This window comes from Globicephala melas, chromosome 3 (genome assembly GCF_963455315.2).
Source record: "Globicephala melas chromosome 3, mGloMel1.2, whole genome shotgun sequence".
NCBI lineage: Eukaryota > Metazoa > Chordata > Mammalia > Artiodactyla > Delphinidae > Globicephala > Globicephala melas.
The window spans coordinates 125,092,129-125,107,787 of NC_083316.1; the positions used below are offsets into that span (position 1 = coordinate 125,092,129).

Below are 15,659 nucleotides of genomic sequence, written 5' to 3' on the forward strand. Positions count from 1 at the left end.
TAGTAACAGACACAGAAACCACTTACATTATAATGAAATTCCTTCCAGCAGGACTTCCCAATTCATGAATATCATTCAAAGAGAATCAGCCATTGGTGAAGATACCACCTTCACTACAGACTAATGATTATGGCCACCACCTTCTACAGGACCAGTAACTTAACTCTTTATCTTCTAATGAGGATAAAATATGGACACTGATGATGTCTACTTCTTGGGGTTGTTATAAATATTAAGTATATGGAAAATACTTCAAATAATGCCTAGCATATGAGAACCAACAATAAATGCTGGCTATTGTAATAATTACAGTCTTTTGTTAATCAGATTCAACATAATAAAATTCTATTGGCCCCAAGCTGGTCTGACTCTGAGGACACTTTTTGAGTCCCTACTCCTTTTTAAGAACTGGGCTAGACAACTCTGTATACAACTCAAAGACAGGGACCATGTCATAATTTCTGTATCCGTGGAGCTCCTTCATGGTGCGTGTCTCTCGGAAATCCATCTCTGACGTGCAATAACTGAACCATTTGATGAGAGTTTCTGAGTGACTGACAAAATATTAATATATAAGGCCAATGTGTCTATTTTCTCTTATTTATTCTATTTATTCCTGCCTGCTGACTATGGTTGTGTCTTTTTGCTTTTGTGAACTTTCTAGTCTTCTCGAGTTCTTTGCTTTAAAGCCTTTGGTCTAAATTTTCTCTAATTTTTAATACACCTTCTTAATGTCCAAGGTTGTATCTGATATGCCTAGCTCATATGAAACAATCAATTTCCCCAAATTTCCTTTCCTTTCTACTTTACAACTAGTTCTTTTTCAACTAGTTGCATTCAACCCAAGATGGGAGTTTCTTCTGCTGAATTATATTCTCTGGGAGATCATATTGTCTCCTGGGCAACTCAAGACATAATCTGAAGCTCTGCTTTTCATTAAGTGATATTTTTATTATTTAAGAGATGCTAGAAGAACCTACTCGTGTCTTGCCTTTGTTGGACCAGCTTTGAAATCTATATTACGGAAGCCACATCTTCCCTATCTGTGGCTTCCATTGGCCAAGTAGCCCATAGCCATTCCTATGATGAGCTCCCATCCATGACTCATTGCCCAACATCTGTCCCCAAGGCTGTGAATTCCCATACCTCTTCCCTGACATCTGAGTTCATTCTCTACTCCTATCAATTACTGTTCTTCCAAAAGGAACATGCACCCATATTCATGTTTTCCCTCCAAACATGTTCCATAAGGTCATCTTTGTTGGCCTGGAGACTCAGTAGAGCTGAGTCATTCAGAGAATGGACAAATTTAGGCTTTGACCACGACTTCCTAGCTGTATGATCTTGTATGAATTGGATAAATTACTTAATTTCTCTGAATGTCAGTTTCATTTCATTTGGAGTGTCATGGGAAAAGATAATGCATGTAAGGTAGCACTTAGGAAACATTCAGTAGATGATAGATGTTACATTTATCAAATATAATTACTTGGATTTTAGCCACACTCTGCAATGGTTGTATGTATAGGATTTAACCTTACTCTCTTCCCTGAAGAGGCTTCTGCTGGCACTAGACATCACTTCCACTGCCTTGTCCCACACAGGGTTTATTCTGCCTCTCCCTCAACTATCAGTTTCAAACCCCACTTCTCACATGGGTGAGTACCCTGCCGAGTAAGTTCTTCCCTCTCCACTCTCTGCCAAGAGCCTATCATTATTTCATTCTGATGTTTGGTTCGGAAAAACAACCCTGTTTTTGGATACCATTAGCTTCTCATACCCTTCTTACCCTTCTGCAAAAACCTTGCAATTGAACAGAAAAATAAAACCCCACTACCATACACACCAACAGCAGCTTCCTGTTTCTTCCCACACACTTCTTTCCCTCCCTGCAGTCTCACTTCCAGTCACACCTTCTGCTGAAAGCCCACATCTAAGGGTCACAAACGGCTTCCATTTTGTCTAATTTTTCACCCTTCCCAGTCCCATCTTCTGGGCCTCTCTGTAGCTCTGACCCTCTACGCTTTTCTAAATGGATTCTCCTATTTGCAAAGATGGAGAAAGCATGAATTTTGCAATCTGATAAACCTAGGTTAACCACTGCTCCATCCCTCTGCCAGAAGGCTTTTCTGCCTCTCCTTCTCCCACCTCCAATCCCACTGTTATAGGTGCTCATAGCCTCTGGGCTTCTCTTGCCCTAAGGCAAGTGACCCAACTAAGTCTTATTCTGCTAGTCTGAAAAGCAGGAATAATGACACCCAAAATTGGGAGACTGCAATGTGGTAATATTTGCCCAGCACCCAGCACCTGGCCCATGATAAGTGCTTACTAACTGTTATTTCCCATCTTTTCTCTAGCTCACTTTTTCTTCTTTGATGGCTCTTGCCCCTCTCTCTCCACCACCTCAGCCCTCTCTCTAAACTCACACCTGTAGACAACCAAGCCCCATTATGACGTCTACTCTTAATGTCCATTTTCAGCCATGAGTTGAGCTCCACTCTCCTGCACTGGCTCCTGCCTGTGGAAGTTTCCATTTGGAAGTCAACTCAACCTCCAAGTGACCCAATTTTGAACTCATCTTATTCACCACCAAATCAGATCACCCTTCCTGTTTCTCTTTTTCTGTTAACAACACAATCACGTGAGGAGCTATTGAAGGAAATGGGGCTGTTTGTGAATAAGACTAAATTTGAAGGGGGTACATGAGATCAGTTCTCAAACTAGCTGTCCTGTAGAAGAGGTAATAGAAAGACTCTCCAGAAGGCTATACAAGACGTTAAACACAGACCAACTGGGGCACAATCTGGGAGAAGCATACAAATGAAAAGAGCTATTCAATGACAGAGTAGGAGGTGCCCAGGAACATAATGAAGCAGAGGCTGAGTGGCCACAGATCAGGGAGCCCCAGAGTGGCTCCTATCACAGTAATAGGGATCACAGTAATATATAAGTTAAAACAACTGTCACTCAATTCAAGAGGTTTCTATAGGCATGACCCTTTTGCAAACTATACAGAACAGGACTTGTAGGAGTATATACTTCAACCTGAAGCATTCATCTTTTTTTTTTTTTTGCGGTACGCGGGCCTCTCACTGTTGTGGCCTCTCCCGTTGCGGAGCACAGGCTCCGGACGCGCAGGCTCAGCGGCCATGGCTCACGGGCCCAGCCGCTTCGCGGCATGTGGGATCTTCCCGGACCAGGGCACGAACCCATGTCCCCTGCATCGGCAGGCGGACTCTCAACCACTACGCCACCAGGGAAGCCCTGAAGCATTCATCTTTTATTCAAATGTGCAATATATCATAGCTTTTAATGGGACTTACGAATTATCTATGCTTGTGGATAGAATTTGGGAAGAAGAGGATGCAATTAAAGACAGTTACTTAAAGCTGTAGATCTGATTGTACTTAACCTCTTTAACGGTTTCTCATTGTTCTTAAGATATAGACTACAGTCCTGGTGGTGGCCCTCAAGGACCCACCCTGCCTGTCACCAACTCACTTTGGGCCCCTGCCCATCTCTTACTATGGGCTCTCCTCACACTGGCCTTTGTACCTTCACCAGGTTAACTCCTTCCCGCTCATCCTTAGTGATCTGCTCAAACATTACTTCCTCAAGACAATCTTTCCCTGTCTCCCAAGCTACATCCCCCATTACAGGTAACCCTAGCACTCTGTACATCTCATTGGTTACCATCTTTGCAGTTATGATTAATCATGGGAATGAATTAGCTGTTAATGTGAGCTCTGTGAGGGCAGGGTCCTTCTTACCTCGTTCACAGTTCTTTTCCTAGCACCCAATGTAGTAATTTGCATGTAGTATATTCGCAAAACATGTCTGTTGAGATGATGAATAAATAAAAGAAAAAATACAAAATTCACAGAGTAGAGCTGGATACGGCCACTTTCAGCTCCAGGATTTTCCATTTCAATGATTCCTATTTTGGGGACAGAAACACAGACTTCGTCATTATTCATCGTTTCCTTTGCTTTCATCGTTTTTGCAATCACACCCCTAATTCTGTGGACTGTTACTGAAAAACGTATTCTGGATGGCTTCTTCTCCTATATCCTGTCATCTCCTACAGGAGCTTCCTGTTTCTACTCTTGCATGTCTAACCTCCCTTCAGGACCACTCTCTATTGTCTAAAGCAGTGGTTCTCGAATCCAGCTGGGCCCAGAATCATCTCCTAGGGAGCCTACTGAAACTATACCCCCAGAGGTCTGATCAGTGGGTCTGGAGTGAGGTTTGGGAATGTGTACTTCTTGCAAAGCTTCAGGTGAGTCTGATATGCTCACTGTTCTAGTGCACTGGTTTATCATAACCCTTGTCCTTGCTCAAACACCTTGCTTGATTCCATTACTTGCTCTAGCACTGCCTTTCACACTTTTCAACCAAGTGAAACTCTAGGGTTTGGGTCTGTTACCCAAAGTGTCTTCCAAAAGCTTGAAATGTCTCATTTGATCTAAAGTCAAACAAATTTCTATTATCGTCCATAACATAACTGAACAAACACCCCCAAAAAATCTTTGTGCAGTGGACTTCCAGAGACACACTGTATTTTTCTCGGGGTTTCTTCCCTAACCCCACCCTGCCCTCTGCCATGGACTCCCAGGGTCTGTGAACTCTAGCCTGAGAAGACAAACCTCCAATAAATGTGCCAGCACACAGGGCCAGCTGGGGAATGGATCTGGACACAGAAGCAGAAATCCCACATCCTAGCGCTGGCTCAGCCACTCACTTCTGCAATATCAGTACATACATTTTTATAAAGCTTTTAAGTTCTAGAAACCTTTTCACATTCATCAGTCGTGTCCATTTCCACGTAGTGTCAGGGGTGTTGATCACGGAGTTCTTCCTTTGGAGCTTGGGCAACCTCTGGTAATCATGGATGCTCTCACTCGGCAGTCGTCCACAGGGGGGTCACTCTGGGCCAGAAGGAACCTGTGTAATAGCAGGGATATTCAAACAGAGAATTGACCACTAAAATCCTTTCTCTGGAACCCTTTCAGCCTTGAGTTTCTCTTCTTTTCTTAACTCTGGCAAAAGCCTTGTGAAGGGGTCAGCTGAGACATTCTCCCCATTGGACAGATGTAAAAACTGAGGTTCAAAAAGATGACTCTGCTATTCCCTCTCCCTGAAAGAGACCACCCAGCATCATCTCCATGAAAACTACCTGCCACATCCTCCCTCGACCTTCCCACTGACTTTGGGTTAGCACCACGCTCCTCAGTCTCAGCTTTTAGAAGACTGTATTGTACTAACTTAAATGCCTCCTCTGTGTGTATATGAACCTGTGCTCTGAGACTGTCCCTACATCTCAGTTCCAGTGTCTAGCACATAGAAGATGTTTAATAATAGCCAACTGGGCGCTCACCATGAGTCAGGCAGTTTACATATGGACATTGAGCCATTTAATTCTCTCAACAATCATGAAGTTGGTGCAGTTTGACTTTCATGTACATAAAATATGCCATTAATTTTACTGGGGGAGAAATGCCATCCAAAAATGTTGCCAGCAGTTGTGAATGGACAGTGTCTGTACAGAGTACAGCTTTTATTTTCTAAAATCACGGCTAGGACATGTATATCAATTATAAAGATATAAATACAACTTGGTATTAAAAATTTTGTAGTTTATGGCAAAATCTGGTTCTGTGATAGACTAATAAGTACAGTTCTTGTGAAGGCATGTTTGTGGCCCATGTCAGTGTGTGAATGCATAGGTAATTTGAAGTTTTGGATACATTTGTGATATTTATCTTCCCTGAGCCCTGCAGTCTCACCACCACCACCTCCCAACAGAATTCGATGGGAATATTCATCATGACTTTGACATCTGATGCATTTTAAGTTTATTTACTGTAATTTATTTTCAACACCTACTTTAAAATGTGTTGTATATGTATTTTTTAAAATATCGCCATTTTACAGATGAAGAAACTGAGGCTTAGGTCGATTTATTCACTCAGCCCTGCCCACCTCCAAACGTAAATTCTTTACCATTGCTTCTCCAGTGGAGAGGGGCATTCCCAGGTCAATTATGTGAAGGACTTGCCAGATAAGCCACAAGGACTTACTAGGTAAAGATTTCAAGGTGGGAAGCATGGGAGGGAAAGGGGATCTAAACAATTCCAGGATAGACACCCTCCATCAATGAATGGTATGGCCAGGCAGCTGGTGTGAGATTTTTGTTTCTTACCCTTTACACTCTTCCCACTGTGGCCCTTGGAGTTTTGGTGTTTAGAATTCAAGAAACACTCATCCTCCTGGAACTGGCAAAGAGCCTGCCCCAGGAGGGCCCAGGCAGGGTTTGTCCTCCATCTAAAATTCCACTTGGGGAATCCCAGCCACACCCCAAGTGGGAGTGGAGAGGCAGAGCCTGCCAGGCCTGATTCTTCTCCCTGCACAGCTGTCAGGCTGCAGAGGGGGCAGAATGTGGCACCACATTGCAGTCATTCCAGCTCTGGGGAATTTACCGACAGCACGTCCCACAGGAGGCAAGCTCAGAGGCTTTTTATAGCCCTCTAAGAACCTAGGAGAAAACTGATATCCTGAGAGGGAGAAGTGGGGCACATGTCTTTTCCAGGCACCATTCCCTCAACCATGTAATCTCAGATGCCCACAATCCAAATCAGGGTAAGGGTCATGGCTAAGTGAGCAGTGTGGAGTGGTGGAAGCATGCTCGCTGTCCGGGGGACGGGGGTTCCAACCAAATCCAGTTCCTTGAATCCCCTCCTTGGGCTTCAATTTCTTCACCTGTCAGGCTGAAGTATTTATTATAGCCCAGGTATCAGCACACCTCAGCTGGTAGACCAAATCCAGTCCACCACGTCTTTTTTAAATAAAGTTTTATTGGCACACAGCCATGGGCATTCATTATGTATTGTCTATGGCTGCTTTCTTGCTATTGAGTGCAACAGAGGCCCCGCCCACATGTGGCCTGAAAAGCCTAAAGTAGCTACTATCTGGTCCTTTACACAAAAAGCTTGCCAACCCCTTGATTAAACTGCAGTGAGTCTGGGAGTGTCTGTGGTGAGAAGGATTCTGAGGGTGTGTCCAGGCTGAGAAATGAAGCACTGCCCTTAGATCATACAAGAGTATATATTCAAGACTAATGTTGGAAAGACCCCAGAATGCCATTTACCAGTGTTTTTCAAACTACTTTTTGCAAACAAAATCTTAAGCAAAGACTTGCTCTGGGGGAAGTGGGAATGAAAATACTGAGTACAGTCCATTCCATCTTCCTACTCCCAAGGCAGCCCCTAAAGAAGCCTCCCAGATCCCAAAGCTCCATCTGAAGAACATTTGAAAACCGCCTATCTAACCTTATGCCTCTCACTTTACAACTGGGAAAACTGAGGCTCAAGCGGCGGTGTCTTGCCTAAGATCACATGATGGACTCCTAGTCAGCTTTCCCCAGAACCACTAACATGGTCATGAGGTGTCAGCAGAGCATGGACATAGATCTGCTGGGGAGAAAACCTGTCTACTGGCCTTGGGGGCCTCAGGGCTGCCATTGGTGTATGATTGGTCTGCCATGCCCTTGTTGACCCAGCAACCCCCAGGGGTTCAGGGCTGGGACATGGCTGACACCTGCCCATGCTTCACAGTGATTTAGTCAAGGCTTGGAGCCTTCTTTTTGAGACCACCAGAATCAAAAGAAAAAAATCAAAATTGAATTGGATCATATTTTAAAAAATATTTCATTGATACCAAGACATATTTTTTAAATCAGAACGTATCTTAAATTTGATATATTAATTTGTTCATTTTTCTGATTTTTTTTCCAAAAAGCTATTATTTAGCAGATAAAATATCTTTAAATCAGTGAAATCTTAGAACCGAGAAATTATGATAATTTATACTAGGCTTTCTTTTGAAGATGGAATCAGATTTATTCATTTGTAGAATAAATATTTATTCTTCCTGCTCATTCTTGTTGAAGGGTTTGCAAAGAGCAGATCCAGCTGATATGAAACCAAGGGGGATTTTATTTTAGCTTTACTTGAACCAAGAAGAAAAATGATCTAGGAGTGTGCTGGGAAGCTGGAGGGACCAATCGCATTTCCTCACCTCCAGCCAGCAATCAGCTGTAGCTCTAAGGAGTAACAGAGGGGAAGCGTAGGGTCCCTGCACCTCCAAATCTCCTAGTGAGGCAGAGAAACTAAGACTGTCACCAATTCCTGTGACATGAGGTCATATCTGGCCAGTGTCCATCAAACAGAATAAATAAAGGCCCAGAAGACTCAAGGGACACTTTCTAGCCAGGAACCTCAGAAACACTGGGGGAACAGCATTCCAGGTGGAGAAAATGGCAGAGTAGAAAGAAGAGAGGCACAGAAGCCATGCTCAGGGCACAAAATGGTCAGCATGCTTACAGCCCAGAGAAGCAGGTAGAGGTAAAATGGAGCCTCAAGTAGGGCCTTATCATCCAGGTCCATAACTGAGAGTGTGATTGGTAACTAATAATAGAGGCAGCATGATGTGGGAGCTGAGTGCACTGGCTGCAGTGTCAGGTTGCCAGGGTTTGAATCCCAGCTCTACTTCTTCCACTTAATCCCAAGTCTCAGTTTCTTCAACTAAAAATGGAGATAACAATCTCCTGTCTACTATGGAGAATAATTGGATTTGTGCAAGAAAAGCACTCAGCATGCAGGAAGCATACAATTAAAAAAAAAAGTTAATGCTTAAACTACAGGTCTACAAATGATCGCCTTTCTTAAAAAATCAGAATGGATTCCAAGTTCTCTCTCTGATGCTTTCCCTTTCACTTCTTGCCTGCCCATCCTGGGAAGGGATGGAATTACAGAGGGAATGATGATAAACCACAGCGAGTACAGGGAGCATGTGAAGATCTTTCATCATCTGAGTCACAAAGGAAACTGGTGTCTGGGCCCTGGGGAGCTATTGACAAGGTACAAGCAGGAGGGGGTTATGCTGTATTGCCATTTGGGGGCAATGAAAGCTCACATCAGAGTAGAAAGGGAGAGATTGAAGAGAAGAGACCAGTTAGGAACTACAGCAAATACTGCAGGTGAGCAGCAAATTGTGTAAGATTAACTCACCTTCAAGTTTAAGTTAAGAACAGGGAAACATAAAACTTCACACTCTGTCCATTTTCAAATAGAGTTAAGTGTATAGAATTGTTGATCTAATGGGAGAGCAAAGGAGACATCTGTCTGGGGTTCTTTAAGACTCAAGACATTCTTTCCCAGGACCTTCAACCATCATTTTCTTGATCCCACCCCCAGCCCTAGAGGCAGGAATCACCCTAGGCATCTCCCAAAGCCTGCCCGGGGTGGCTGGGCTCTCTGTGGGCTGCATTCACAGGGACCTGGCCCAGAACATAATCCAAGGTTACCACTGGAAGGCTTTTGCAGGCAAGGCGAAGGAAGGAAGAGAGGGAAGAGGGTGGACCTTCCACCTGGGCAGCAGTCAGGGTGGCCATTCTGAGCCTAACATTTAGCCTCCCATCTAGAATGTCTAGACTAACCTCTGGGTAATGCCTGAATCCCCTGTGATTACTAGCAACAGCAACAACATTAATAGTAATAACCAACCTTTGCAAAAGGTTTCATATGTGCTTGGCACAGAGCTTAACACTTTTCATACATTATCTCCCTTTCTGCTCACCACAACCTTCTGACATGACTGCTCTCCTTACCTCTGCTTCACAGATGAGAAAACTGACGTCACCTGCCTCGGGTCGCTGGGCTAGGGAGGACAAATCCCAGGTGTGATTCTGCATGTTTCTCACCCCAGTCACCCAGTGTCACAGTTACCCACTGACTAACACACCCCCACATTCCTGCCAAGGCACCGTCCACCTGGGCTTAGCCCACCTGGCTCTCTTCTTAGTTCAGAATTCTGGAGAGTTCCTATATACAGTGAACCTAATAATATGGTCTTAAGCGGCCACCACTGTTCCAGGACCGCCCTCCAGAGCCCCAGAGAACAAGTCTGCCCCACCTTCCCTCTTCCCCCATCCCCATGAGCCCTTCTGCTCTTGGAGATGGTTGTCATAGACAGGATTAATAGCCCCCTCCTTCATCTGTGGTTGTTCCTCTGAATTCAGGCTGTTAGTTAATCCCTCTGCAGTGCACCTGCTGTGTGCCCATTACGGTACTGGGCACTGGGCAGCGGTGGCAGATATTAAATCAGGCATCATCTCTACTCTCACTGTTCACACTTTAATGGAGGAAGATGAACAAATTGTCTGCTCTGGAGGCTATAACAGGGTGACCTTACCTGTGCAGGAAGGCAGGACGGGCCTCCTGGAGGAAGTGGCCTCTAAACCAATTGTCAAAACATAAGTGGGCACTCTCGGGGGAGTAGGGGAGATTTTAAATAATAACAATAGTCAATTCTGTATGTGTCAGGAACTGTTCTAAACAGTCCATATAACACCTCACTGGATCTTCATGGCAGCCCTGTAAGGTGTAGGTATTGTTATTATCCCCATTATGCAGATGAGGTGACACAGAGAAGTGAAGTAATTTGCCCAGGGACACACAGCTAATAGGGGATAGTGGTTGGAGAACAAGCCATGCAGAGGAAACACCACAAGCAAAGAGTAATGGGGTAGGGCCTCAGATATTGAAAATAGGTAAGAAATAGTAAAAAAAAAAAAAAGTAATATTTTTTTAAACTCCATTGAACAGAACAAAGATAAATACATACTCCGTTCCCATTAGTGCAGCCTGAGGCCTCTACTGACGATTTTCTGATTCTTGAATCACACTAAGACTTCTGTGGGCTGATTGTCAACCTAATCCTTGCCTTTCTGAATAGGGATGCTGTTCAGTCTCATCTCTTGAATCCTACACAGGTTATTTTTGTTTGACTGGTGGGGAGGGGAGCAGATGGCACATAGATCATTAATCACAATGTACTGATTTACAAAACTTCAGTTTACAGAGTGCTGTCACTTTTCACAGACATTGTAAGATTTGAGTCTCACAACAGGCCTGAGAGGTAGATAGGGCAGTTACCATCACCCCACTTCAATGTTGAGGAAATTGAGGCTCAGAGGCATGAGGCAACTTGCCCAAGGCCACACAGCCAGTAAGTGTGGAGCTGGACCTTGAGCCCAGGGCTTTTGGCTCTAGTTCCTGTGCTTTCTCCTCTACACCAAAACACAGCATACAGTGGGGGCCAGAAAGATGCAAACCTGGCACCTATGACCTCCAGCAAGTTCTTTAGACTCTCTAGGGCTCAGAGTTTCTTGTCAGTAAAACTGTGATAAGAAGAGCTCCTACCACGTGGGGTTGTTGCAAAGATTAAATGACGTAATAGGCACAGAGTGTTAGTCATGGAGAATCTTCCCGCAGTGGAATATCATATAGCACAATGAATGAACACAGTGACAGGCAATGCTATGGATAAACCTTAGCAGTATCATGGTAAAGAAAAAAGTCACAAAAGATTACCTACAGCATTATGCCCTTTTAATAAAGTTTAAAGCAACTAAAATTTTGTATGGGTATATCTAGTTGCAATCTACAAGGGAAAGCAAGGATGTGTTGAATACAGCATTCAGGATGGCAGTTAGGTTGGAGGGGGAAGCAGAAGCATGGGATCATAGTTAGATGTATGATATCATCTGGATTCAGGCTTTTGCTTTGCATGGTAGATTTGTGGGTACTTACTACATTAGCAAAAATAACTGATTACATAAATAAATAACTAAATAAAAGTGGAGCATGCATGGACCAATGATGAGTGTCTCATGAAGCAAGGATTAGGATTAACCCAAGTTTTGTCCACATGAAGTCCTAATTTATAAAAAGAAATAAAAGTGGTAGGCCCAGATTGTAAGAAGTGTTCAATAAATGTTCACTGCCATCCTTGGATATCTTTATTATTATGTGCATTATTCGCAAACCCCTAGCCAGACATCTTCAATGTCTGTCCCAGGCTATTGATGAGATGGGTCCTCAAACTCAAACTTCTCAGAAGCAGAAAGCCCAGCCCCATCTAGGCTTCAGACCAGGCACCCATCCTAGGAATGGGCACCAGTGGGGAATGGTTGTGAGGGACTCACTGCTGGTTCCATCAAGCTTTGGAGGTAGGGAACCTCTGTTAGAAGAAGGCGGCAAGAAGGAATTATGATGCAGCAACTGGACGTTTAGGCCTTAGACTTAGGTCTAGGTTTGAATCTTGGTTCTGCTTGCCATGTGCCTTTAGACAAACAACTGTGCCTCTCTGAGCCTCATTTGGTTCATGTGTAAAACAGAGGGTGAAGAACAGCAACTACCTCACAGGGCCATTATGAGAATTAAATGAAGCAGTCCATACAAAATGCTTAGCATAACATCTGGAACATCACTTAAGAGCTCAAAAACACGACCTGCCTTTATCGTTGGGTATCCCAGGCCACTCCTTTTAGTAAAGGAGATGATAGGGACTGCCGCAAATGGAAACAGCTGCCATCTTGTGTGTGAGGCCTGAGCATGTGTGTCACAGTTTTCCACTTCCTCCTGGAACCATTTCCTTTGTGAGCTAAACAGGGAGGAATCTGCACACAAAGGAACAATTCTGGGAGAGCCCAGTCCCACAGCCAAAAGTTATTTCCTCGGAAGTCGGTGGCTTGCCCCACCCCCTCCTGTCTGGAAATGTCTTGATGAGAGGGAGCTACCGCTTCCCTGGCCGCCCAGGGCTGAGAAACAAGGTGTCCAGAACGAGAAGTGTCCTGGTGGATGACAAGACCTGGGCAGAGCTGCTGCTCAAAAGGCCATTAAGATGCAGGGTGTTTCCCTGAGCCTGTCACCCTGGCCTGACTCCCAGGAAGTGAGTCACCCCAAAACATCCCCACAACCTGCTTCCCCACTGACCTGCAACCTCCCTGACCTCTTGCCTCCCTGTCTTCCTGAAACGAGTACATCAGAGAATTGTGCTACAGAGGAACGTGTCCATCCCCAGTAAAAATCCCTACGGTTTACAAACTCTTACCCCACCATTCCCCGTTTCCCCTCCCACAAACCTGCACGTGGGGATTCTAAATCCCTTCTTAACAGAAGAGGAAAATGATGCTCAGAGGGGCTGACTTACCCCAGATTCCACACTAGCAAGTAGGAGGAGTCAGAACCCAAACCAGATACTCTCCTACCAAATCCCAAATCTTCCACTCTTCTTTACCACTTCCCTCAGGATTTGGGTTTCTCTCCCAGGGAGTCAAACTGTACTATTTTCTTCAGCATGAACGATATTCAGTTTCCTGCATAAGCTGTAATTAACACACACAAAAGCCTTTCAAGGTGACCTCGCCACCCCCTCTGCCTCCCTCACACAGGAGCTATATTTAACTCCTGGAAAGCAGTCAGCACAAGGCAGTGGCTTTGCAGCTGGGTTTCTTTGCTGCTCCTTTTTCATTCTTTTCCAGCCCACATGAACCATGGTCTTCCCTGTATGCTCGGGACAACAGGAAGTGTTTGTTTTAGTGATCAACAATGCTAGTCCAACCAGTGAGGTCCCCTCCAACGTCCTGCCCACTGTTTGGCCTTCATTTGGACTCAGAGAAGTGCTTGTAAATTCAGAGGAAGGAAGTGAAATATCTCCATGGCCCCAGATGGGTAGATCTGCAGTAACTTGGAAGAGACTGTGGGCAGGGGAAGGAGAGATTTCTGTACCCACGAAGTGAAGGGGCAATTCCACCAGCCTCACCTGTGTGACTGGGGGCCTCTCTGCAGAGTTAACTCAGGGCTTAACATAGATGGAAGCAGCATCCTGAAGGAGCACTGGGAGAGGCATCTCTAAGTAGCCTCAGTAGTCTTCCCATTCTGCACTCCTCAGTTCCCACACCTGTAAGAATTATGGATTTCATTAATAATTAAATTATGTAAATAACACATGTAAATCTCTTAAAGCAAGGTATGACATATAATAGTAAAGGAAGAGTAATGCAAATACCTAATATTTATTCAGTACTTACTATGTGCCAGACACTGTTTAAGGCACATTCTCATGTACTAGGGCCCATTCCCACTGCTGAGGTAGATATGCTCGTAGGTCACCAACGATGTGCATCGGGTGGTTATATACGTGTCCCAAAGGTGCACACCTAGAAAATGGGGAACAAGACTTGAACTCAAGTAGTTCATATATTAATGTTAATTATTATCATTTATTTGTTAGGGTTAAAATCCACCAATTACAAAATACCCATCAGTAAACCAACTGGCAGCCATATTCACACAAGGGATACAAGTTCAACCAAATAGGGTTTGAGGAGCTTAGCCACGTGAGAAATTGGGCTTCTGCTCCCTTTTGTGCCCTGGGGCTTTTTGTTACCTGTGGGTTTTTTTGGTTTTTTTCGAGCATCTTCTTACTATCCTGAGTCACTATGAGGACAGACATGGTTTTAAAATCACATTAACTAGCTGTTAGACTTTATCAAGTCTTCGGAAAACTTTGCTTCAAGAATTCACTCATTCCACAAATACTTAAGCACTTATTCTGTGTCAGCCACCAGAAAACGCTGGCACTATTCCTACCCTCAAGGAGTTAAGGCTCAAGTGGCAGAAACTGACGTTAATCAGAGAAATACATACTTAAATACAGCCATCCTTTGGTATCTGCAGGGAACTGGTTCCAGGACTCTCGCAGCTACCAAAATCCTGGGATGCTCAAGTCCCTCACAGTCAGTCCCATGGGTCCTGCATCCATGGGTTTTGCATCCAGGGATCCGGAGGACCAGTGAAAAGTATAACATTTCACCATGATAAGTACCACAGGGAGAGTGATGCTATGTCAACATAAAATAGAGGGAATGTATGTGGTCAAGAGGACAGGGAAGGTTTCCATGAGGAAGTCATGAGTGAGTAGAGGACTGAAGGGGGCCATTACTGGTTAGCAGAAGGGAATTCTGACAGGAAGAGGGAACAGCATATGCAAAGGCCTGGGGTTAAGAGGCTGAGGAACATAGCATAAAGCAGCCTGGAGGGAGGTCTGTCTGGAAGGGCCTGCAGGGTTGGAAGCCACAGAAAAGGCTCCTCTTTCCTTCCTTCCTCCTACCCAACTATTGAGACCACACACTGCTTTCCTTTCCAAGGTGAGTTACCGCCCCAGTGCTATAATAGGTCATACCTCATTAATGTGCTAGCTTGTTTAAATAGTATACTAAAAGTCATCTCTAAAATCATTATCAAAAATTTTTTAAGTAATGCACTGGTTCTTTCTCCAGGTAAGGAGCCCTTATGAGATGGAAACTGGGTTATTTTGCGGTTGGGAAATGAGAAAGGAAATTTGAGTGAACCAAAAGGAAAATTGCATATCCTTCATAAAACCATATTCTGACAACTCTTCCTATTTCCATTTTTAAATCATGCTGGTTGCATTTTCTCTGACTTTGATAACAAAGAAGGATGAGTTATCTTTGTCCTAAAGAGGCTTGTCAAGTAGTGAAATGGGGAAAAGAGAAATTGGTTTTCTCCTACTGCTTTGCATTTAATGAAATTGTAACTTGCGGGCTTCCCTGGTGGCGCAGCGGTTGAGAGTCCACCTGCCGATGCAGGGGACACGGGTTCGTGCTCTGGTCCGGGAAGATCCCACATGCCGCGGAGCGGCTGGGCCCGTGAGCCATGGCCGATGAGGCTGTGCTCCACAATGGGAGAGGCCACAACAGTGAGAGGCCCATGTACCGCAAAAAAAAAAAAAAA

The 15,659-nt window shown here is 44.4% G+C and overlaps 1 protein-coding gene and 1 long non-coding RNA gene across 3 annotated transcripts in view; one reads left to right on the forward strand and one right to left on the reverse strand.

Moving 5' to 3' along the window:
• Nucleotides 1-15,659, reverse strand: part of LOC115847468 (uncharacterized) — a 115,177-nt gene that overhangs the window by 61,960 nt on the left and 37,558 nt on the right. The window contains exons 2-5 of the long non-coding RNA XR_009563487.1: nucleotides 13,934-14,062; nucleotides 13,666-13,803; nucleotides 4,793-4,944; nucleotides 3,771-3,937 (exon numbers count right to left, since the gene is read on the reverse strand). This is a non-coding gene — a long non-coding RNA (uncharacterized lncRNA). The remainder of the gene's footprint in view (nucleotides 1-3,770; nucleotides 3,938-4,792; nucleotides 4,945-13,665; nucleotides 13,804-13,933; nucleotides 14,063-15,659) is intronic.
• The window catches only part of AFAP1L1 (actin filament associated protein 1 like 1), a 72,828-nt gene that overhangs the window by 3,431 nt on the left and 53,738 nt on the right, over nucleotides 1-15,659 (forward strand). The window lies entirely within an intron of this gene.